At 37.0% G+C, this 23,642-nt stretch overlaps 1 protein-coding gene across 1 annotated transcript in view; it reads right to left on the bottom strand.

Moving 5' to 3' along the window:
• Positions 1-22,659, bottom strand: part of TRPC4 (transient receptor potential cation channel subfamily C member 4) — a 195,069-nt gene extending 172,410 nt beyond the window's left edge. Inside the window, exon 1 of the mRNA XM_060637296.3 lies at positions 22,193-22,659. The gene's annotated coding sequence lies outside the window, so the exon portion shown is untranslated. The remainder of the gene's footprint in view (positions 1-22,192) is intronic.
• Between the last annotated feature and the right edge of the window lie 983 nt (positions 22,660-23,642).

The raw sequence follows: 23,642 nt of genomic DNA, 5'->3' as shown, positions 1-23,642 counted from the left end.
CTTGCACATACTTGCTGCAAGGCCTTGAGACTTAAAGTCTCAGTGCCCTCACCCATGTATAGTGATCAAAAATACTCCCCATTTATAGAAGAAGAGACAGAAGCTTAAATTTAATCACTTATCCCAAATTGACACAGCTAGTTAGTGACAGAACTGAGGTATCTGGTAGGTCTGATACCTGCTCTTAGCCACTGTCAAGATCTTGACAGACTTTCTCTCATAAGGCTCAGGTGAGAATTAAATTAGGTAATATGCAAAAATTAAATTAGGTAAATGCTCAATGCATTGAGCACATAATATGTGTTCAGTGAATATTAACCACTGGTAGTATTGGTATTATTGTTATTACTACTAGGCCAATACCCAGAATTCCCCAAGGATTGCCACCAACAGGATGCTTTGCTACCTTATAGCTCTACATGCTCTCTTCTGGAGCCTTCATGTGCTTTCTTTTCCATGACTCTCTCCCTTTAGAAGCATCCTTGCTCCACTGCAAAACAGTGGGGAGGACTTCAGCAGAAGCATGGGTTCCTGGTTTTCAGAACTTTACTCTCATCACATCTCGCTCTCTTCTTCAAAGCTTGCATGATATGGTTAGGGTCAAGGGCATTACTTGTTTCATAATGCAAGCATGTAGAGTGTTAACCTAATCTTTAACCGTTAGAAAGAGAGCATGAGTTCAATGAAAACGTTACAATCACTTGATTAGAAGCAACCTGTGAGCTATAATTCAATATCCATAATGAAGGTTCAGTAATAAATTATTAGCTATGATCCTGTACTTGATGGGAGCAGAGCATTATTTTATAGCCAGCATTGTGATAAGTAATTTTATGTATATCTTGCCAACTGCACCGTAAACTGGACATTTTTGTCCTCAGTTTATAGATGAGAAACCAGAGGATCAGAGATACTAAGTAATGTACACAAGGCTATCCAGCTAGTGAATGCGAGGGTCAAGATTCCAACTGGGGTCTATGTAACATCAAATACGAGGCTTTTAATCACTTCCTTCCACACGGCTCGGGTGGTTTAGCACAATTTAAATGACAGGCATTGTGAAAGCGTGTCATCATGGTATCATTTTTCTCAAATGCTGTTAACCATAATATTCCATCAACCAGAACATTCCATCCTCCTAGGGTAATTTACTGTAAAATCAATCACATTTGAATCTGAAATATGATCTTTTTATTAGTTAGATCATTAATAATTAATTCTCAGACAAATTTTACCTTAAGCAGAATTTTTGCAAGCAGAAAATAATACGCATTTTCTTTTGTCTTGAGGTTTTTGTTTCACTCTACAACCTTGTCGACAGGTTATGTCAGTGAAAATTCTGGGAAGATAAATCAAATCAAATCAAACGGAGGTTGATTCCAGAAAAAACCACATCAATTATTTAATTCCGCTTTTTTCATTGTTACTGTTGTCAGGTATCTGGTACTACAGGAAAAAAAATATTTCTAGCTGCTTTAGACAATAGACTTAGAAAGTCAGTGCTTCAAATGAAGAGGCTGATTAACAATTAGGAATCTTTAAGGCACAAAGATATCAGAAGTGTTTACTTAAAAATGTTTAGGTTTTTCCTAAAAAAATTAAAACTAAAACTGCCATAGGATGCAGAAATCTGACTTCTGGGCATATATCTAAAGGAAATGAACTGAGTATATCAAAGAACTACCTGCACTCTTATGTTCATTGCAGCATTATTCAAACAGCCAACCTATAGAAACCATCTAAGTGTTCATCAGTGGATGAATGGATAAAGAAGATGTGCTATATTGATACAACGGGCTATTATTTGTCCATGAGAAAGAAGGAAATTCTGACATTTGAGAAAACATGGATGGATCTTGAGGGTGTTATGCCAAGTGAAATAAGCCAGATAGAGAAAGACAAATACTGTATGGTCTCACATATGTGTGGAATCTAAAAACAGAGTCAAACTCATAAAAATCAGGAGTGGAAAAGTGGTTTCCAGGGCTTGTGGGGTGGAAGAGGGGGAAATAGAGATTAGTATAATGATATATACTTTCAGCTATAAGATGAATAAGGTTTGAGGATCTAATGTATAACATGGTGAATATAGTTGATGAAAGTGTACTGTGTAATTAAATTTGCTGGAAGAGTAGAGGATACATATTCTCATCAGAACAAAACAAAACAAAACAAAATAGAAAAGATAAATATGTATGATGGTGGATATGTTAATTCTACATGGAAGGGATCTTTTCACAATGTATACACATATCAAATCACCATTGTGTACATTCCAAATATCTTACACTTTTATTTGTCACTTATATCTCAATAAAGCTGAAAAAATTTAGACCGTTGCAATTATAAATTTGACTGGTATATGAAAATGAATGCTTACAAGGGTAAACTTTGTAGGACAAATATTTTAATGTGATTCTTTAGACACTTTTATTTTGATGTCCTACTATGAATGATAAGAGCCTAGTTCACTTACACCATCTCTTCTCATCCTTTTCTACTTCTTCTCTCTAATGATCTAATGATGACAATTATCTTATTATCTGCTTGAATCACATGAATTGCTGTGTGAAAAAATGATCAAATATAGGTAGTTTCATATGGCCTAAACTATTGTATATTTTAGAGTACTATTAGTCAAATAATATTCATAAACTTATATTTAACATTCTCTTCTCATTTTAACTTCCCCTTCTGACTTCAGTGATCTGTAAATTTACTTATGCATTTTCAACTTGATGACATTCCTAGTAGGTCCCATCACCAAAGGTGATTTTCTATCTTTTGTCTAAAGTTTGACTTTACACAGAGAAAGACAAATGCCATGTGATTAGATGAACATCTGGGAAGGGCGGGGAAGAGAGAGAGAGGGAAACAAACCATGAGAGACTCTTAAAGGTAGAGAACAAACTGAGGGTTCATAGAGGGAGGTGGGTGGGGGATGGGCTAGAGGGGCAATGGGTATTAAGGAGGGCACCTGTGATGAGCACTGGGTGTTGTAAGTAAGTGATGAATCACTGAATTCTACTCCTGAAATCAATATTGTACTGTGTGTTAACTAAAATTTAAATAAAAATTAAAAAATAAATAGTTTGACTCTAGTGTTAGAAACCAATAAGATTAATTTGCATAATAATAGCCATATGAATACTGATCATTATAAAGTGAAGTATTGGACCACCAGGAATCTCCTCTACAAAATCCAGATTCATTCCTAGTGAAAATTTTTTTTGGTACTCAAGTAAATAATTCATCTTGAATCTAAAATTCAAGACAGACCTACCTAATATTAATCACCACATAAGCAAAATTTTGTATCACTGGTTTGAGGTAAGGCACTACAAATACTTCAAAAATGATACAGAATAAAATGTAAAAAGTTGAAATTGTGCTCAATTGCATATAATAACAGACAAATTATAGAGGGTCATAATAAGCAAGTATATATTTAATCAAGAATATGCAAGAAAAAATTTTATCTTATGCTAAACCTGTATGTAAACAGAAATACAAATAGTCTAGCCATGAGCAGATAGATATGGAAAGGAACACTGAGATAACCATCTATGGAACACTATAACTAGAAGCAAGTGATGGAGACAATAAACTGTTTTGCTTTGCTATGAGAATTTGGGAAATTCCTGGTTTTCTCTATGCCTTATTTTTTTTTTTCCTTTTTGGGAATAAATGTTGTAAGAAAGAAAAAAAAGGTGATATGTTGGATTTCATCAAAATTAAAACATTTGCAGCAGGGAATCCATCCCATTTGCAACTGCACCAAAAATAATTAGATACCTAGGAATAAACCTAACCAAAGAGGTAAAAGATATGTACTCTGAAAACTACAGAACACTTATGAAAGAAATGGAAGAGGACACAAAGAAATGGAAACGCATTACATGCTCATGGATTGGAAAAACAACCATTGTTAAGATGTCTATACGACCCAAAGCAATCTACATATTCAATGCAATTCGTATCAAAATACCAACAGCAGTTTTCACAGAGCTAGAACAAACAATCCTAAAATTTGTATAGAACCACAAAAGACCCCTAATAGCCAAAGCTATCCTCTAAAAGAAAAACAAAACTGGAGGCATCATGATTCTAGATTGCAAGCTATGTTATAAAGCTCTGGTCATCAATATAGTACAGTACTTGCACAAAAACAGACACATAGATCAATGGAAGAGAATAGAAAACCCAGAAATAGTCCCACAACTATACAGTCAACTAATCTTTGACAAAGCAGGAAAGAATATCCAATGGAAAAAAGACAGTCTCTTCAACAAATGGTGTTGGAATACTTGACAGCAACATGCAGAAGAATGAAACTGCACCATGTTCTTACACCATACACAAAAACAATTCAAAATGGGTGAAAGACCTAAATTTGGAACAGGAAACCATCAAAATCCTAAAGGAGAACACAGGCAGCAACCTCTCTGACCTTGCAGGAGCAACTTCTTATGAGACTTGTCTCCAGAGGCAAGGGAAACAAAAGCAAAAATGAACTATTAGGACTTCATCAAAATAAAAACTTCTGCACAGTGAAGGAAACAATCAACAAGACTAACAGGCAACCGACGGAATGGGAGAAGATGTTTGCAAATGACATATCAGATAAAGGGTTAGTATCCAAAATCTGTAAAGAACTTATCAGACTCAACACCCAAAAAACAAATAACCCAGTGAAGAAATGGGCAGAAGATATGAATAGACACTTTTACAAAGAGGACTCCCAGATGGCCAACAGACACATGAAAAGATGCTCAACATCACTCATCATCAGGGAAATACATATCAAAACCATGAAGAGATATCACCTCACACTTGTCAGAATGACTAAAATTAACAACACAAGAAACAACAGATGTTGGCAAGGATGTGGAAAAAGGGGAACCCTCTTGAACTGCTGGTAGGAATGCAAACTGGTGCAGGCACTCTGGGGAAGAGTATGGAGGGTCCTCAAAAAGTTAAAAATAGAACCTACAATCTAGCAATTGCACTACTAGGTATTTACCTACAGGATACAAAAATGCTGAATTGAAGGGGCACATGCACTCCAATGTTTACAGCAGCACTACCAACAAGAGTCACACTATGGAAAGGCCCAAATGTTAGTACTGATGAAGGAAGAAGAGGATGCGATAGATAGATAGATAGATAGATAGATGATATAGATATAGAAATAGAAATAGATATAGATATAGATATAGATATACAGATATAGATATAGATATAGATATAGATGATATACCGTGGAATATATCTTGCCATTTGCAACAACATGGATGGAGCTAGAATGTATTATGCTAGGCAAAATAAGTCAGAGAAAGACAAATACCATATGATTTTGCTCATGTGTGGAATTTAAGAAACAAAATAGACATAAGGGAGGGGAGAAAAAGAGAAAGAGAAACAAACCATGAGAGACTCTTAAAGACAGAGAACAAACTGAGGATTGATGAAGGGAGGTGGGTAGAGGATGGGCTAGAGGGGTGAAGAGTACTAAGGAGGGCACCTGTTATGATGAGCACTGGGTGTTGTATGTAAATGATGAATCACTGAACTGTATACCTGAAACCAATTTTGCACCATATATTAACCAACTAGAATTTAAATAAAAAATTGAAAAGAAAAAAAAATTAGAACATTTGCAAAGCGAATGTCAAGAAGATGACATGACAAGCTACAGACTTAAAATACTGGCAAAGCATATCTGATAAATGACTAGCATTTAAATATACACAGAACTCTCAAAGTTCAACACCGAAAACAAAAACAAAAAGAAAAAGCATCAGGTAATATGAAAAAGGCGTGGAGAGATACTCCACCGAAAACAACATACGGATGCAAGTAAGCACATGAGAAGAGGTTTGACATCATTAGTCACTAGAGAAATTCAAATTAATACCGCAATGAGAAGTCACTACCAGAGGAATGACTGGAACAAAACATAGTAATGGCACCAAGGTAAGGATGCAACTTTATCCTATGTTTCCACACCCTTATCTGGTAAGGCTATGGAAAAACTAGAGCATTCATACCTTGTTGGTAAGAACGTAAAGTGGTATAGTCACTCTAAAAAATAGTTTAGCAGTTTTTTAAAAAACTAAACGTGCAACTATCACATGACTCAACAATTACATTCTGGACACACTTCCTAGATAAATGAACGCTTACATTCACGCAAAAATGCATACACACACGTTTCCAGCAGCATTATTGGTAATGACAAAAACGGACACAACCCAGATGTCCTGCAGTGGGTGGTGGATGGTTAAAAGTGTGTGGTTCATCCACACTGTGGGATACTGCCCATCAGTAAAAACGAACAAACCATTGATACACACAACAACTTGTACGAATCTCAAGGGCACTATCTTGAGTGAAAGAATCCCATCTCAAAAAGTCAAATACTGTATGGTTTCAATTATATTACATTCTCAAGAGACCAATTATAGTGATGGAAAAAAATGAATGGTTTCTAGGGGTTAGAGATGGGGTCTGTAAAACAAAAAGTAAAAATATAAATCAAGAAGCAGACCTTATAACAATAATATTTAAAATATCCTTGGGGCGCCTGGGTGGCGCAGTCGGTTGAGCGTCCGACTTCAGCTCAGGTCACGATCTCGCGGTCCGGGAGTTCGAGCCCCGCGTCGGGCTCTGGGCTGATGGCTCGGAGCCCGGAGCCTGTTTCCGAGTCTGTGTCTCCCTCTCTCTCTCTGCCCCTCCCCCGTTCATGCTCTGTCTCTCTCTGTCCCAAAAATAAATAAAAAACGTTGAGAAAAAAAATTAAAAAAAAAAAATAAAATATCCTTGAAAAAGAGAAGGAAGATAAAAATTTGGTGATTCTTCCTGAAATTGACATTGATAAATAAGGGAAAGAAATGAAAATGAAGGAATAAGGACACTGTGTCTCTTTAGGCATTGTGCAATTGGATTTAAAACCAGTCCTTAGGGGCGCCTGGGTGGCTCAGTCGGTTGGGCGGCCGACTTCAGCTCAGGTTACGATCTCGCGGTCCGTGAGTTCGAGCCCCGCATCAGGCTCTGGGCTGATGGCTCAGAGCCTGGAGCCTGCTTCCGATTCTGTGTCTCCCTCTCTCTCTGCCCCTCCCCCATTCATGCTCTGTCTCTCTCTGTCTCAAAAATAAATAAAAAAAATGTAAAAAAAAAAAAAAAATTAAAAAAAATAAAAAAAAAAATGCAAATGTTTTAAAAAAAATAAAAAAATAAAAAAAAAAATAAAACCAGTCCTTAAAAATCAGTACCTTAGCAAGTACTATAAAACCTTAAAAGCCTTGAAAACATGGCGTCATGTGTGTTAAGACCAAAAAACAAGAAAAACCAGAAGCTGCTTAGTAATTTACAGGGGTATGCTGAGAAAATGCCTGAGATTTCAAACTTGCTTTACAGTGTAATTGTTGAAAGAGTTGCTTTTGGAATTTGTTGGGTTTGGGTTTAATTCAAGGCTATATCACATACTAATTACGTGACTTGGAAAGGCTGTTTTACCCATTCTAGGTCTTGAGTTTCTGTATCTGTAAAATGGAGATCATGAAAGTTCTTATGAGGCTAATAAAATAAGACAATGTAAGTAAACCAATCAGCCCAGGGCCTGCCATAGACTAATTACTCATTAAATGTTAACCCATGTTAATTTGCTATTATTTTCAGAAGAAAGTTGTAAAACTTCATTCTAGCCACTAGGAGAGCATCTTACACTTCCCACACTCTTACCTGGTTGAAATCTCAGAATCATTAAAAACCAGCTAGCCACTTAACATGATAATTGTGTATTTTGGAGATTGCATTGTGACATTAAGCTCCAATGCAGAATCACAAGAGATGAGAAAAAGATGCAAAGAAAAATTATATGAGGTGTGTGGCTCTTCAGGAAACACTCAACAAAATTGAACCCAGTAGGGTTAAAATCTCATCGACTTAAGGACTCAAAGAGGAGTTCAGTATTGAGGGATTGACATTAGGTAGTTACAAAATTGTGTCTTGAAATTGATGTTTACAAAGAAAAATATGTACAGTATACATTTTTTGGTTCTCAAAAACTTATATGGAAAATCTTTAATGTACAAACTGCAAATCTTTAATTTATACACAGCAGAATCTATGGACAATTATGGTATGTAAAGATAATAGACAATTTCTTCCTTGTCCACACCATTCTGGTTGCCTATAGAACACATGGTCTTAGTAGAGGGCATGTCAAGAGGTAGATGGGCCTTGAGAGCACCACTAAAAATACAATAAGCATAGTAGGCCCCTCCAACATCACACCTTAACCCCTATCCCATCATTTGGGGAAAAATAGATCCAGTTAAATGATGATTGAAAGGTTACTGAAGTCATTTCCAAAATAGCCTTCAAACAGATCAAGGAGGACTGTGAGAAGGTGTTGTTAGTCAGTAGTACAAATAAGAGAAAAGTGGAATGATGATTTTCTAGCAAATCTATGCTATGTGTGGAGAAGAGGACATACTCAAGTCAAGAAGAATTAAGAACTAGAGTATTTGCTTCTTATAGGTCTGTGACATAGAAATGAGATGTTCCTCTGAGTCAAGTTTGTGAGACTCCCAACATATGCTCTTTCCTTAAGGACTGTCTTGAGTTATAGACCCAAAGTCCTCCAAATGGTACCCTAAAACTTTTGGGGGAAGCTTGGTTACTTCCCTCTAGAAGTAAGTAATATCCCCCAGGATCTTGTCTGAAGTCCCACTGCTGTCCACTGCCTGGGTTTCCACAGTTATGTGAAATCCATGGGCTTCCTGGCTAGGAGACTGGGTGTGCATCTGTGCAGGCTCAGTAGTTCAGTGGAAAAGTGCAGTGGAAAAGTGAGATCCCAGATCATTATACCTTTCAGCTTGTCCATGTTGTCATCCCAATGGTAAGAAAATCGTGTTTCATTCACACTAAGGAACACTAAGGGGAAAAAAGAAATAAGCATTGATACCCATAACAACTTGGATGAATCTGAGGGTTGGTGGCCAAGATGCTCCACTGGAAGATATGCCTGGCTTTAAGGTGGGTTCTCCCAAAGCTCAAAGACAGTGTATCTGCTGTTGACCATAAGATGAACTCCTTTCAATGGTGGAAGATGTAGTGTTGAGGACCATGGCATGAGATTTAGGGTTGAGGGACGAATTAGGAATGTCAGCCCAAAGGACAAATGCAGACCTCCCTTCTGAGACACAACTGACCAGTACTGAGTCTAGAATTTGGTCTAACTTCTCACTATTTTCTGAGCAAACCTTTATGCAGGCCATCTATCAGGGCTCCTCCTTATATTTAAAGCCAATATTAAAGTAGAAGAGGCTGTGAAAAAAAGACTTAGATTTTCCAGCCCCCCAAAATTGAGCACTGACAACTTTTGTCAGCCCAGAGCTGACACCATGTTGTGTTGGTATCCAATCGTGGTCAAGTCTATAATGGGAATTCAGCATTCCCTCATCTACTCCATCTCTTTATCACAGATTAAAATTACAATGGTGTTTAAAAAAAGACAAATGATGCACATCTCAGGGTAAGCAAGGTCTGATTTGGAGCAAATGAAAACAACTAGCAGATAGATATATGAATCATATGCTGCAATGATATTGGTGATAAAATCAGAGATAACGTCTCATAAGCAGGTTTGGATGATGTCAAGTTATATGATCTGATGTAATATAGTAACCTAGTACATCTGCAGAAACCAGGCTTAGGTAATTTTAACAGTAACAGTTATAACTATAACACAAACACCAGTGAGCAATAGCATTTTTATAATGGACTTCAAGTGGGAGAAATGAACATGACTTAAAAAAACCACAGGCCTTAAAAAAAAATCTCACCTCAGTGCGAAGAGGTCAAATTGCTACTGTATTATAGCGCCTCTTTTAGTTCAGTTAATAATGTGTTTATCATTCAGTAAGAAAGAGCTATTAACTGGAATTTGATTATAATTGATTTTGTGCCAGATCAATTTATTTAGAATTTATTATTTTATTTTATTAAAAACATTGTTTTTAATATTTTATTTATTTTTGATAGACAGAGACAGAGCACAAGTGGGGGAGGGGCAGAGAGAGAAGGAGACACAGAATCCGAAGCAGGCTCCCAGCTGTCAGCACAGAGCCCGACGCGGGGCTCAAAGTCCCAAACCGTGAGATCATGACCTGAGCCGATGTCGGACACTCAACCGACTGAGCCACCCAGGCGCCCCTAGAATTTATTATTTTATCTAAAATACTTTAGATGGTTGTTTAGTTGCTAATGTCAAAGACTTGCTAATTCTGTAAGAATAATATTACTTCTAAATAAATAAATAAATAAATAAATAAATAAATAAATAAAATAGGCCAAAAACTCCAGAACTCTTTTGCAGTTGCTGATTCAATCCCTATATGGGTAAAATTATACATCTATACTACTCTGTGAGTATAGTTTCTTTCTTTTAAACATTTTGACTAAACTTTTCACCAGTGAAGTCAAAATATAAAAGACTCGTGTCTCTAACTGTGATGGGATGGCAAGTAGTGGATTAGCATTTCTTCTGATACCATTTAGAAAAGCTGGGTAAATACAAACAAACAAATAAACAAACCTCTGTCTGCAGGCCTAACTAGGACTTGAGAGCCAAGATCCCAGAGCGAGAGAAACCATAGAGAGGTGAGTTGACCTTCCACAAACCATATTTCCCCTCAAAGCATTTGCCAAGGCAGCCAGAGTACAAGGTGCCTATGTCCCGGCAAAAAGGAAGACAGATGGAAGCGAGCGTCATGTTCGGTAACTCTTCTCAAGGCATTCATTCAAATGTTAAGCGTCGTAAGAAAATAAGTACTACGTTTATCTGAAAGCTGCTGAAAATTAGAGCAAAGTGTTCATCAATTTCACAAAAATCCAAAGGCAAAATTCATATTTTGGAACCTGAAATGAGAAGTAGTTTTGTTAAATAGCCAAGGTTCTCAGACCCTGGGGCCCTATAACATATTGTTGGGGTCAAACAGGGACTCATAGAGTCTTGCAAAGTCTGAAAATTAGCCTCTAATCTGCTCGGCTTGTGATTTGATTAAGATGTCTATTCTAATCCTAGGTGCCTGCCAGAGGTTAGGGTATATCCTCTTTGAGAGAGGCAAAGCTTTGGATGGCAAAGTTTCTATAATTTTTTTCTATAATTTTTGAGACACATTTTCCACTTCTATATAAAAAAACTGTGAAGCATCCTAGTAAAAAATTAAGAGAAACAGACCAACACATAGCCTTGTTATTGGCATCATTAGCCTCAGAATTTAAACTAAATGTGTTCTTTAACAATATTCAGGAGTGATATAGAAAAATGGAAAGTTTTTTGAGGGATCTAAAATCTGTAAAAAAAGAATCAAATTAAAATACTGAAAGTGAAAAATGCAATAATTGAAATTAATAATTTAATTAATGAGTTTAACAACAGATAGGAGATAATAAAAACAAAAAAGAGGATTCGTGGCTAGGAAAATAAGGCTATATAAAATACCCAGTTTATAGCACAGAAAGCAAAAATGGATGGAAAACACATTATAAGAAGAACTAAAAGACTGCTAGCTAGATGACAGAGTAAAAAGGTAAAACCGTGTAATTGGAGGCCTTAAGGGAGAAGAAAGGAAAGTGCAAAACTATATCTGAAGTGATAATGACTAAGAATTTTCCAATACTGATGAAAGATATAAAGCCATTTAAGAGAAATGCTCCAGATGTCAAGCAGTGGAAATCCAAAGAGTTCATGTAAGTACATTATTGTAAAACTACAAAAACAGAAGACTAAGTGAAAACTTAAAAGCAGTGGAAATAAAGAACACTGTTCTCAGCAGAACGCCAATCAGACTGATGGCTGACTTCTCAACAGAAACGATGGAAGTCAAAAGTCAATTGGGTGGCATATTTAAAATACCAAAAGAAAATAATTTCCAATCTAGAATACTCTGACAAATGAAAATAGCTTTAAAAGTGAGGTGAAAATGAAAACACGTTCAACCAAACAAAAACTGAAAAAATTCACTGCCACCATATCCATGCTAAACATGCTAATGAGAACTCGTGGTTGCTGTAGAAGAATGGGATCACAGGAAGGAACAGAGGGCATCTAAAAGTAGCAGGTATGGTGTATGCAATTACAAAAAAGAAAAAGGAAAACTAAAATATAAAATAAAACAGATTTATAATTGTTCTTCAAAAGAATAGAAAATTAAATTTATCCAGCTCAGCCTGTCCAGCCCGTAAATGCATGTGTCTCAGTATGTGTAAAATTTTATTTTTTTTTAAATAAATACACCATCCCTCAAATTTATTTCAACATGCTCTAGGGTAAGAAATAAAGAGAATATTAGTTCATCAAAAGTCAGGTAAATATTTTGTAGTGCTTGGCCTTACATTTCAAATAATTTACAAACGTTTTCAAAGTACTGCTAAAAAATTTAGGAAAATAAACTAAAAGTATTTGTTACAGGAATTAAAATTAAAATCCTATATATATATTTTAAATAAATGATTAGCTACTAGGGCACCTGAGTGGCTCAGTTGGTTAAACGTTCAAGTACTGATTTCCACTCAGGTCATGGTCTCACCGTTTATAAGATTGAGCTCCAAATGGGCTCTGCACTGGCTGTGTGGAGCCTGCTTGCAATTCTCTGTCTCCCTCTCTCTCTTCCCCTCCTGCTGGTGCTCTCTCTCTCTTTCTCCAAATAAATGAAAAATTAAAAAAAATGATTTGCTATGATTAATAAATCAGTAACATGTCTTAAGTATTTTGCTGTTTTAGACATTTGAAAATATTCATATAGTAAATATTTTTAATATTTATTCTTATGATTATAGTGAGCATTCCTCTTAATGTAAAACACAAAAATGGCTAAAAATACCCAGCACCACCTATGTAATGATTTTCTCCTTAAAACAGAGCAGAGAATACAATTACTCATTTTTATTAAACACAATAGATTGAATCCCACCCCTATGGATCAAGGGAGAATGTGACAATATGAAATCTCCTTCCTTCAAATCTTTTGCTTGAATCTCTCTTGATATTAAATTTTCTTAAATATATTAGGAAGAAACTTCTATCTCTAACTTAAATAAAAAGAAAAAAAACTATTAATGGCATTTTTTCATAAGTCATAATTCAACCACGAACAAGGATCTTACCACAATTTTGTAAATGTTCAGAAAAATAAATGTACATTGTACTTGCCAACTACATATGGAGGCACCCTGGTCTGTTTGAGGCAGCAGGGAATGTGAATTTATATGTAGTAACTCCTGTCACAAGCCTCCTGTCCATGAGGGTGCAGTCTCAAACAAGATGCCTGTCTGTGGGGAGAGGGTTGATGGAGGGCAAACAGTAAGTATTATTGAATGTTGCACTGGAATTGAACCAAATGGTATATGAAACCTTTTGATGTACTTGTATATCCATTTCATTTTGATTAAAATAATAAAAATAAATTCTGGTAGACCCTAAAACACTTCTAAATTGCATTGAGTACCCATGCGTTTTATGAGATGCTGAAGATTCTCTTGAATTACGTTAAATATTTCACACACAATTCTTGTATATTTTTATAGATGAGATTTTACTTTGAATCTTAAGACCAGGAGCATTGTAAGGATGTAGTTCTGCTTTCAAATAACTTCCTTTAAGTAAACTGAAATGAATCAAAATTATATGTTTCAAATCAATCTACATTATTCAACAATGGGTTTTTTCAAATAATTTGTTTACATTTTCTTAATCAGATTGACCTCTGCCTCTATATTTACTTCATAAATATCTATGTTGTAAAAAAAAATCAGAGGCTAAAAAAATGAAATCAGAGGCTAAAGTATCATGGCATGAAACAGGTCTGCATTTTGTTCCCCAAAATTATTACTATTAACTATTAATCTAAAAAGGGGCATTTTCCAATATTTAATTGTACCCAATCTTTCAATCACAGAGTGTAACAACCAGTAAGAAAGTATGTAAGTATACAAGAAAGTTTTGCTTTGAATTCTGCTTTTGTTGGTTCACTGCTAAGTACAACAGAATAGAAATAAGCTTTTATTCTTCAGGGTAAAGTTGTTGATATTTTATATGTTGGAAAAATTTCTTCATCATAAGCACTACTATAATGAAATGTTTTTTCATTAAACCTTCTTTTATTCATGAAAGGGCAAAATCATTTGCTGGTTCACTTTGTCCAAGAACGTGCTGGAGTGGTAAATGAAAATATACTGTTCAGCTTTCTAAGTAGCTTGCACATTACAAATCAAAATGTTAAGCTGTGAGGTTAAAATGAACTAGATAAGCAAATAAGTCTTTTCCCTTTGCCAACACTTTCTTTTTATTCAGCACATACATAGAGGCATATCTTATTTTTTAAGATACAAAGCTATTTAACATCCTACAGAACAATAATAACCCTGAAATTTGAGTGTTCTTTAGAAATATTTCTTTCTCCTTCATTGTAGAGTTTCTCAGAGGCTTAGAGGTAGGCATTCTGATTATTTCACATGATGACTCTCAGAAAGCAAAAATTCTGGCAAAGAGTGGGTAGTCCTAGGAATGTAGGTCACAAGAAAATGTTTTTAAAAAAGATTAATGTAGCTAGTTCAGTCCCTTTCTCTGTTCCAAATATTTAAAACCATGTAAAAGATGGTCTCTTTCTCAGTTTTTAATACATTCTCAGCTATAGACAAAGGAGCTTGCTAGGAAACACCAACAGTGGATACTGAGAACTTCTAGATGACTCTAGAATGGATCCACCATTTCAAGAATATCCTGAGTCAAGATCTTTTATGTATCAAGGTAAAAGGTAGGGCTGAGGATCCAACTAACTATATCCCTACCTCTAAAACAGGCTTCTCCTCTTAGGTTTGCTTCATTGACTCCAAAGGGGATTGGATAATATGTATGGCCATAAATCCATCAAGACTTTGGAAAACAACTGATCTCATAAATTACATAGTTTTTGAATAGTAATTTAGTAGTACCTACATATAACAGGAAAGCACCATCTTAAATAGTGCCAGTCTTTAACATAAATTTATACATGGAAATTTAACGTAGATTCATAGCTGAAAGACCCAGGTCCCATTCTTAAAGGAAACAGTAGTTTGAGGCAGGGAGGATGTATTTGAATTTCTTCCAAAGTGACCCAGTGGTTTGTTTTTTTTTTTAATTTTTAATTTCAAATATAGATTAAATTTGTTTCAGTATGATTTGTAGTTCCTGAGTGAGTCCTTTATTCCCATAAGAAAAGGTCAGGAGACAATAAAATGGCACAATGTCTCTAAGATAATATGGGACACTGGAATATGATAATGAAGTTCATGAGAATCCTTGGTTTGAGATCTTAAAGAAAAAGGAAAATATATGTCTCTGTATTTTCAGCACCTTGAATAGTGATTTTCATGCATTAAATAAGCCCTCAATAAAACATCCTATATTTGTGTATATATAATTTTACGTATGTATTTAGTATATTATAAAAAATCATTTAGTAAGGTTTGAAAGTCTTGCTTTAAAAAAGACTTTTGAATTAGATGACCTTCTAGGTCATTCATTACACATCTCACCATTCTAAAGGGACACTGCTATTGGCAAACAAGTTCTCTTGTTTTTTATGGGCTACTCTGTACTCTGCTAACAAATTGTATCTCACTATCTCTGATAATTGCTCTACGGGCATTATCTTAAGAGTTATCACCCAGAAGCAGTCCCTCACTCTTTCTGTTACTTACATAGATCTCTCTCTCTCTCTCTCTCTCTCTTCCTCCCTATTTACATAATTTAAATTTTATAATTTATATTTAATTAATGAATTAAACACAGATTTTTAATGCTGGTATATGCTTAAATGCAGATATAGACATGTATCACTCTAGATGCAATTAAACAAGACCCGATAACTATGCTTGTCACAGTACAACTATCACAGAAGAGAATTCACTTCCGTGTAGTCTCCGATGTGGTCTTCAGGATATGCAGCTTCATCCCACCCAGCGTGAATGTGATCTCTACAGAAAACGATACCTATGCTGTCACAAATGATGGGGATGATTATAGATAAAGCACAATGGATTCTCCATTCTTCACTCAATGTAGGTATCATGCCTGCCCTCTCATCCCTCCATTGTGGTTTTGGGGATTCATAATGGTGTGTAACCAGTTACTAGAAAGAGCACCATATTGAAATACAGAGGTTGAACATAGCTGCTGGCAACAGACCAATCATCTATGCATTCATTGACTCTGTTCATCTATTCAAAGAGCATATACGGAACACTAATTATACTAATTCAGTGAAAATGAAAATTACAATGCATTATGCTATGGACTGTAATCCTGGTAGGCACAGGATTCTAGCTTATATAGTTGTGTAGTTTCCTGACTATCATTTAGAGGTAAAATACAAGACAAATGTACCAGAGTATCTGAACACTTTTCATAAACCTTGATTTGTAACAATCTTATTCTCAGTGAAGTAGAATGAAAAGATACACACACACACACACACACACACACACACACACACACACACACAAAGCAAGAAGCTCCTGCCACTCACAATTGGGCATCACGTACTTATCAAGTTTTTGACGTGAAGTCTCAACTTGACTTGCCTAATATAATCACTCCAGAGAAGTCTCTGGCTTTCTTTAGTTCAGTAGGTATTCCTGAGAAATACTTTCAACTTCAACCATACTTCCTACAGCATCATGGAACAAAAACTTTCCCTTAAGAATTGCGGCACAGTGCCACTTTAAACTAAAATACACTAATATAATGGGTTACGTAAATCCTGTGAAAATGAGCATTATGGAGTAACTATTTGACCCGGAACTTATATCCACTGAATAACAGTGAATTTGTTTTTTTGTAACATAGGTATAATATGGTACTCCATGTATCAGACAAGTGCAATGTCATTATTATAACTGGCATCATTCGATAAACAAATATGCTCAAAATATGAGCCAACTATGGTATTATGAAACTGTGAAATAAGTTAATTATGCTCAATTACAAAAGCATTATACTTATGACCACCTAATTCAGTGCAAAACACACATTTTTTGAGCATCTTCTGAGTCTCTTAAAGGAGTTTACTGTCTACTTCAGGAGACAGACCTCTACCCACCTGCAAGTCAGAATATAGCAAGAACTTTGCTTGTATTTATACTGGCAACACCTGGAGACAGGAAGGAAACTTTCAAGGAGACAGTAATAGTGAACTAGACTCGAGTGCTTGGAAAACATTTTGACAGGAGACACTAAGGGAAAATTTATTATATACAGAGGGAGTTTTGCCAGAAAATGGAAAGATGAAGAGCTTATTCATCTCAATATTCAATTATTCACTAATATTCAACAAATATCTATTGAATGGATGCCACTTCAAAGTCAATTTTTGTAATAGTATTACATATATTCAAGATAGGCCTTTAGACATCATCACATAGGTTTTTACTACAGGTATATCTTTGAAAAAAAATGTGGCAAATTTCTTAAAATGTGTTACCAGCTGATAGATGTCTTCTGGGATGTATAAATGAGAGCTCCTCTGATTAAATACCAAGGGGTGATAAAAACAAGGAAGCAATTAAAATTTCAGAAAAAAATTAAGACAAAAACACTTGTCTAGAAATTTCATGCAGCATCGGTAAAATGCAATATAAACCTAACATGTCTTAACATGATTGTATTTTCTATAAACAAAGATGTTTTATTAGTCTAGAGATGTTTTAAAGTTTTGAATGAGAACTTTTTATTTAGAAATTGTAATCTAAGGACCTTTAAGGAAAAAAAATTATAACTTTAAAATCTATCCATTAAAATAACCCTTTTATTCTTTCCATATATCATATTTATATTCAAGAATAAGAAAGGAAATAATTTTGAGAATACCTGCTTGATGTGAGTGGCTCATCTCGTGCTCTGCTTCAAAACTGTTAGAGCAACTCATAATGGAGGTGTTTATGTCCCAATATTAAAACATTTGAAAACTTAAAGAACTAATTAGTCGTAAGAATACCGCGAAGTTATGAATCTTGTTAAGAGATTGCTAATTTTATTTTAAAAACCATAAGAATTAAGTTAAAAGAGTGTCACTTTTAGAATCAAGTAGACAAGGATTCAAATCCTGACTCTGTCATGAAGCAGCTTTGTGATTTTTTTTAGAGATTTAGTCTTCTCAACTTCTTCAAAAGGTGGTAATAATACTTCAGCTTTAAGGTAGATGTAAAGATAAACATGAGAAAAAGGTGTTTTTTTTTTGAGTTCCTAGAATAGTGCCTGTCATACATTAAGTACCCATAAATACTGGCCCTCTCTCTTTTTCCTCCTTACCTTTGTTGGTAATAGTTCCCGTTTTCTGTCTTAAGTAAGTTTTAAATTTTGATGAAATGTGTTCAAGGAAATTGCTTATGTTGAATTTTCCAACATATTTAAAAAATATAATAGTAAACTACAGGCAGAATATAATGAATGCATATCTGATTTATTTCATGGCACTTGTCATTTCTCCAAAAGAATGCAGTGTGCTAGATAAAGCTATCCAGGCATATTTTTAAATTAACATTTTAATTAACATTTCTAATTGTATGTGTAAAAGTTTGCCCATGTGTCATCGTCAGCTCCTCAAGAAGCCATTACTCTATGACACTGCTGTATTTTCAAAGGAAACATGTTTTAAAAGGAGACAAAACATACCCTAATATTAATGGGATGTCATCTATAGTTTAGTTACAAGAGCAGATCAAGTACTGAAACAGTTATCTCTTTTTTCATATCCTATTTAAATGAAACTGAACTTTCAGAAGAATCACTGAGATTTTTAAAAATTTTAAACAGATCACTTCATTTCCCAGAGAGTTTGGAGAACCACGTAGTTTTAAATTGGTCCATTTTCAAAGTGTGTGTGTTTAATTTTCATTTTCGCAAACGAATGGCTTCTTTTTCTAAATGTATTTTTTCATCATAGAGTGGTTTTGGCAGTACTAATGTTCACAGGGATCAGGTGTATATTTGTGCTGATTAAAAAGATAGAGCCATGATATTATATCCCTGATCAAAATATCCTCAAATCTCAACATAGTGAGATCTCACTGCATCTGGGAGGATTAGAAGTCAAAATCATAAGGGCAGGAAAGAGTTCTGAAGCGATCTTTCATCACCACTAGAAAGAAGCAACTGGCCACTGGAAACAGGGTTGAACTCACCAGTTTTAATGTGAATTTGGGGTGGGGAAGTGATGGGCACAAGTTAGGTGAAAACACAAGGTTTTCATTTTGAGCTGTCTCCTCAATCTCATTTTCAATGATAACTAATATGCATATGGAAGGTTTTCCATAGATATTAAGAAAGCAAAGAGCATTGGCTTCAATTTAGTCTAGACAATACAGTGCAGAAAGTAAAGATGCACATTAGAATCCAATCTCATAAAACGTTTGGCAATAATGATTTTGGGAAGGAAAAATGCAATCGTTTATTATATTTCTCATCATCTAGCTTGTCTGAAAAAGTGAAAGACTCAGCGTTTCCTAAGAAAATACTCAGTCCACAGTTTTACTGTCCTAGCTATACTGTTCAGCAATTTTTGTATATCTATCCTCATTTACAAAATCTTTTATGTCTTTGAGCACTGATATTCACAATTTTAACTACTGAACAAATGTGTGCATATCTTCACTTTTGTTACAAAATATGAATTAATTAGAAAAGACAGATTATTTCAGTTTTTAGCTGCTAAATGTAATGTTGATAATCTGAATTGCCACAAAGCATCCTGGCGGTTAAACATGCAGTTATAAAAATATGCCAGTATTCTCAACAACATATTTATAAAAATATTTTTAATGCAGTGGGGTTAATCAGCATATTCTAAAGGCTATGATTATACTTCAATAGAAATTTATCATGCTTATAATAGGCTTTAAGTTTAAAAGTTTAAAATGTGTGTCCAGGACAAGATATACAAGATATTTGAATTTTTCCTAATCAGAAAGAATAATAGAAATGTTTTTGATATTTCCTATTTATGTAAGGTATGAGTTAATTAAGGTTATCTTATACGAAAAGTTGTTTGGTCTCTTAACATTTCAATAATCAAAGTGGCCATAAAATTCATGTAGAACTTTAATTTTCGCTTAGTTTTTTCTGTGCATTTTAATCTGACCTTCTGGGAATAACTTCAACAGAAAAATAACATAAAAATTACAAAATTGTAAAACTTATAAATAATGGAAATCTAATTTACCTTTTATAAATCCTTGAGAACAACCATTAAGCAAGTAAATGGAAACTTATTTTTCAAAATCATAGAGTTTTAGAAACATTGTTAACATTCAAAAGGTTTTACTAAAGAGACGTTTCTTCTGTAGAGCTTACTTTCTGCTTTGATGAATGCTCGTGTGTCTTTAAGTTCTTAAGAGGAAGAACTTTTCTAAATCTGCAATTACAAATCTCACCCTGCCTTATTTGAACTATCTATTGATGTAATGATATATTTATTATATTTATTCACTCCAGTATTAAGCACCTCTTGTGTATCAGTCTCATCACCTGTTAGCGTTTCTCTTTGAAGGTAACTTTCTTGGCATAAATCTTTCAGCTCTTCACTCCACAACAGCAAGTTTGGCAGAAGAGCTGAGCTCTGATCCGAGCTCTATTGAAAGACTCTCCAGGTCTATGGTTTCTTATTCATAGGCAATGTGCGTGCTTTCTTTTTTTCTACCTGCACTAACCTTTATTAATACAAATCATCTGCATAAAATACTTTGATAAAGTGCACTTGACTGATGTGCTCATTTGCCTTAACTGCATTAATTCACAAATATAGTTTTTAAAGTGCTTCTTTAACAATGTCTTACCTGAATTTTGATTCTAATACCTAAGTATTAGTTATCCCTATATCTTGAATCTTTGTCATAAATACTTAAGGGGAAACGTTTCCTGGTATGCTGTCCAGGTGAATAGAAGTAGGTATTGCAATGTCAGTTTAAACAGCAAACCATAACACAGAGATGTTGCTTTCAATGTTTTAACATATCCACCCACACTTTCTTACTCTCATTGTCTAATTCAGTTTTATTTTTAAAAAAAAAACCCTCTAGTTAACCATTTTTCTTAAAGAATTTGTAATATGTTCTGTTGTGATTACTATGATAGAAAAGCCAGAAATTATATGAGACCGGAAAGATTTTTTTTTTCAGTTTACAAGTCTGTTCTAAAATTTTTTTTAATAAAACAAGTAAGCCTTGCTTCTGCCTCCTCCCACTCCTTTGGCTTGGTGCTTACTCGGTAAGCAGTAAGCAACCTGCTGCATTTATAGCTGTGGAATTTAACTGGGAAGGGTCTCCCTAAGAAACCATGTGAACAAGGATGCATCATAGTGGATGCAACATAGTGAATACAGACAGAGCTCCTTTTTTTCAGTCTCTCCCAAACGCTTCATCCCTTGCTAGTATTCTCTAGTTTCTAGTCACAAAAGGCAGCTGAGTTCACAGCTGGAACAACAAGTTGTGCTATGAATCTCAGTGATTTACCCAAGTAGCAAACAGGGTCATTGGCTTAATTGGAATTTCAGCTGCCAAGCGAAATAGGAATCCTTAGCCTTGGTCCAGCCACACTGGTAAAAGTGTTTCTGTTTCTTGATACGGAATGAAAATGACGCAGAGTGTAATTGATCGACAGGATATTGATCACTTTCCTTTCTACATCCCCCCAGTTTGGGTGCCAGCGAGTCTAGGGCTCACTTCTATACGCCCAGGGGCCACCAAGATCTCCATTTTCCCCAAACGCATAAAAGGCTAAAAACAGCCTTCCTCCCCAGCACCATGGCGTGGCTGCAGCCGCTTTGTTTACCATATAAGTCACATCAGGGGTTCACTCCTCGTCTTCTCCCCTGCTTTAAAGCTGGGTGCCGGGAGAGGCAGAGAAGCATCCCCAAACTCCCGCTCAGCCCAGGTCAACCACAGAAAGCTTCACAAACCCGGTCTGGAGCCTTAAAGAGAAGCCACGCAGCGGGAGCCTTTTGAACTCATAACCCCCCCACAGGGATGTCCGCCTCCCAAGAGGGAGCCGGCTTCCCAGGCAGCTTGAGAAACTTAACTGAGATCCCAGAAAGGAGGAGAGGTGCAGCTCCGGTCAAATGGAGCTCTGAGGCGACACCCTCTTTACCTGCAAAGTTGGCAATCTTCTGGCTGAAGAGCGATCGATCCAAGGACATGCGGTGCGGGTGCTATGCCCAGGGAGAGCACGCCCGGCCAAATCCAATGGGATTTCCTTAGTCGCTGCCGAGTTTTGGAGCATTCCAAGGAAAACGCACGAAGCTAGAGCCCACGCAGCTGGCACCGAACTGGGCGGAGTGAGGATGCTCTGAGAGCGGTGCCATGGGAGGGCGGGGGAGGGGCGGCCCCGGAGGGGGAGGTGAGCTCCAGGGGAGGAGAACTTCGCCCACCCCCGCCCCCACCGATCCCTGGGGACGAAGTTAGCGTTCCCACGGCTGACGGCGGACGAGCCCCGAGGAAGATAACCCCGCCCTCCGTCCCGGGCGGTTGCCTGACTCAGGGTCCGCACAGACCCTGCTCGGTAGGGACAGCCGGTGAAGATGCGCGTCCCACGCACCGCTCCGTGTGGCCGTGGAGGGGACCCGCGCGCGGGCGGGCGCTGACGCTGGGTCCCCGGCTCCGCTGCCCCCCCCCCACCCAGCCCCCCAAACGACCGCCGCCTCCCTTGGCCAACTCCTTGAGGTCAGCCAGGGCAGGCGGACTCCCCAGAAGCCAGCCGTCATCCAGAGAAGCCGGTGGCCAGAAGCCGCCTGAGGTCCTGGGTGCGGGCCAGACACACCTCCAGGCTTTGGGCGGGCTCTGCAGGGCTGCCGGACTCCGATTCGCGCCAGGACCCGGCTTCTGGACACTCGGCTCCCAAGCCGCTAAACCAGCACCCCGGCGGCAGGTCGCCAGACTTGAGGAAAGTAACCCCCACTCCCACCCCCACCCGGGAACTCTCAAAGCTTCTCCCACTCCGGCTCCTCTGGGCTCCCGGCACCCCCACTCCCGTCCTCAAGGTGTCAGACTTCCCCTGCAAGAGCAGGAGGATGCGGCTTGCGACTAGTGTCAACGATCCAGACAGTCGCAAGGAATAAATGACGAGGCGCAGCGTTGCATCCACCCCCACCCAGCTCGGGCTTTCCAACAGGCATAGGAGATCAGTAAGTTTCCAAATACTGAATAAAACCCCAAACACGTACCAGCCCAGGAGCGCGAGGTTCGGTGGCTTCAGGTGGAGAGAGTGTGAGCGTGTGTGTGTGTGTGTGTGTGTGTGTGTGTGTGTGTGTGAGATGCTCGCATCAGCGCACTGAGGTTTCAGGATGCAAGTTATCTCCTGGCCAATCTCTTTGGTGTTCACGCACTAAAATAAGACCAAAGCGCTGCGAGGAAATGCCATATACTGGCGAAGTTGGCAGTAACTTACTTGCTGTAAATGCGACGTGGTGATTCCCAGCTTGTGACTCACGGAGCCTTGGTTGGTCACGGCCCCGTGACTCGAGAGTCCATTTGTAAGATCATTTCAAGAGTGGCGTCCGCGCGGAATCTTCGCTGAGGGTGATCCCCTTGAGACCCTCGGT

Source organism: Panthera onca, chromosome A1 (genome assembly GCF_046562875.1).
Source record: "Panthera onca isolate mPanOnc1 chromosome A1, mPanOnc1 haplotype 2, whole genome shotgun sequence".
NCBI classification, from domain to species: Eukaryota; Metazoa; Chordata; class Mammalia; order Carnivora; family Felidae; genus Panthera; species Panthera onca.
The sequence above is the reverse complement of the archived record's forward strand: the minus strand, read 5'-3'. Positions and strand labels throughout refer to the sequence as shown.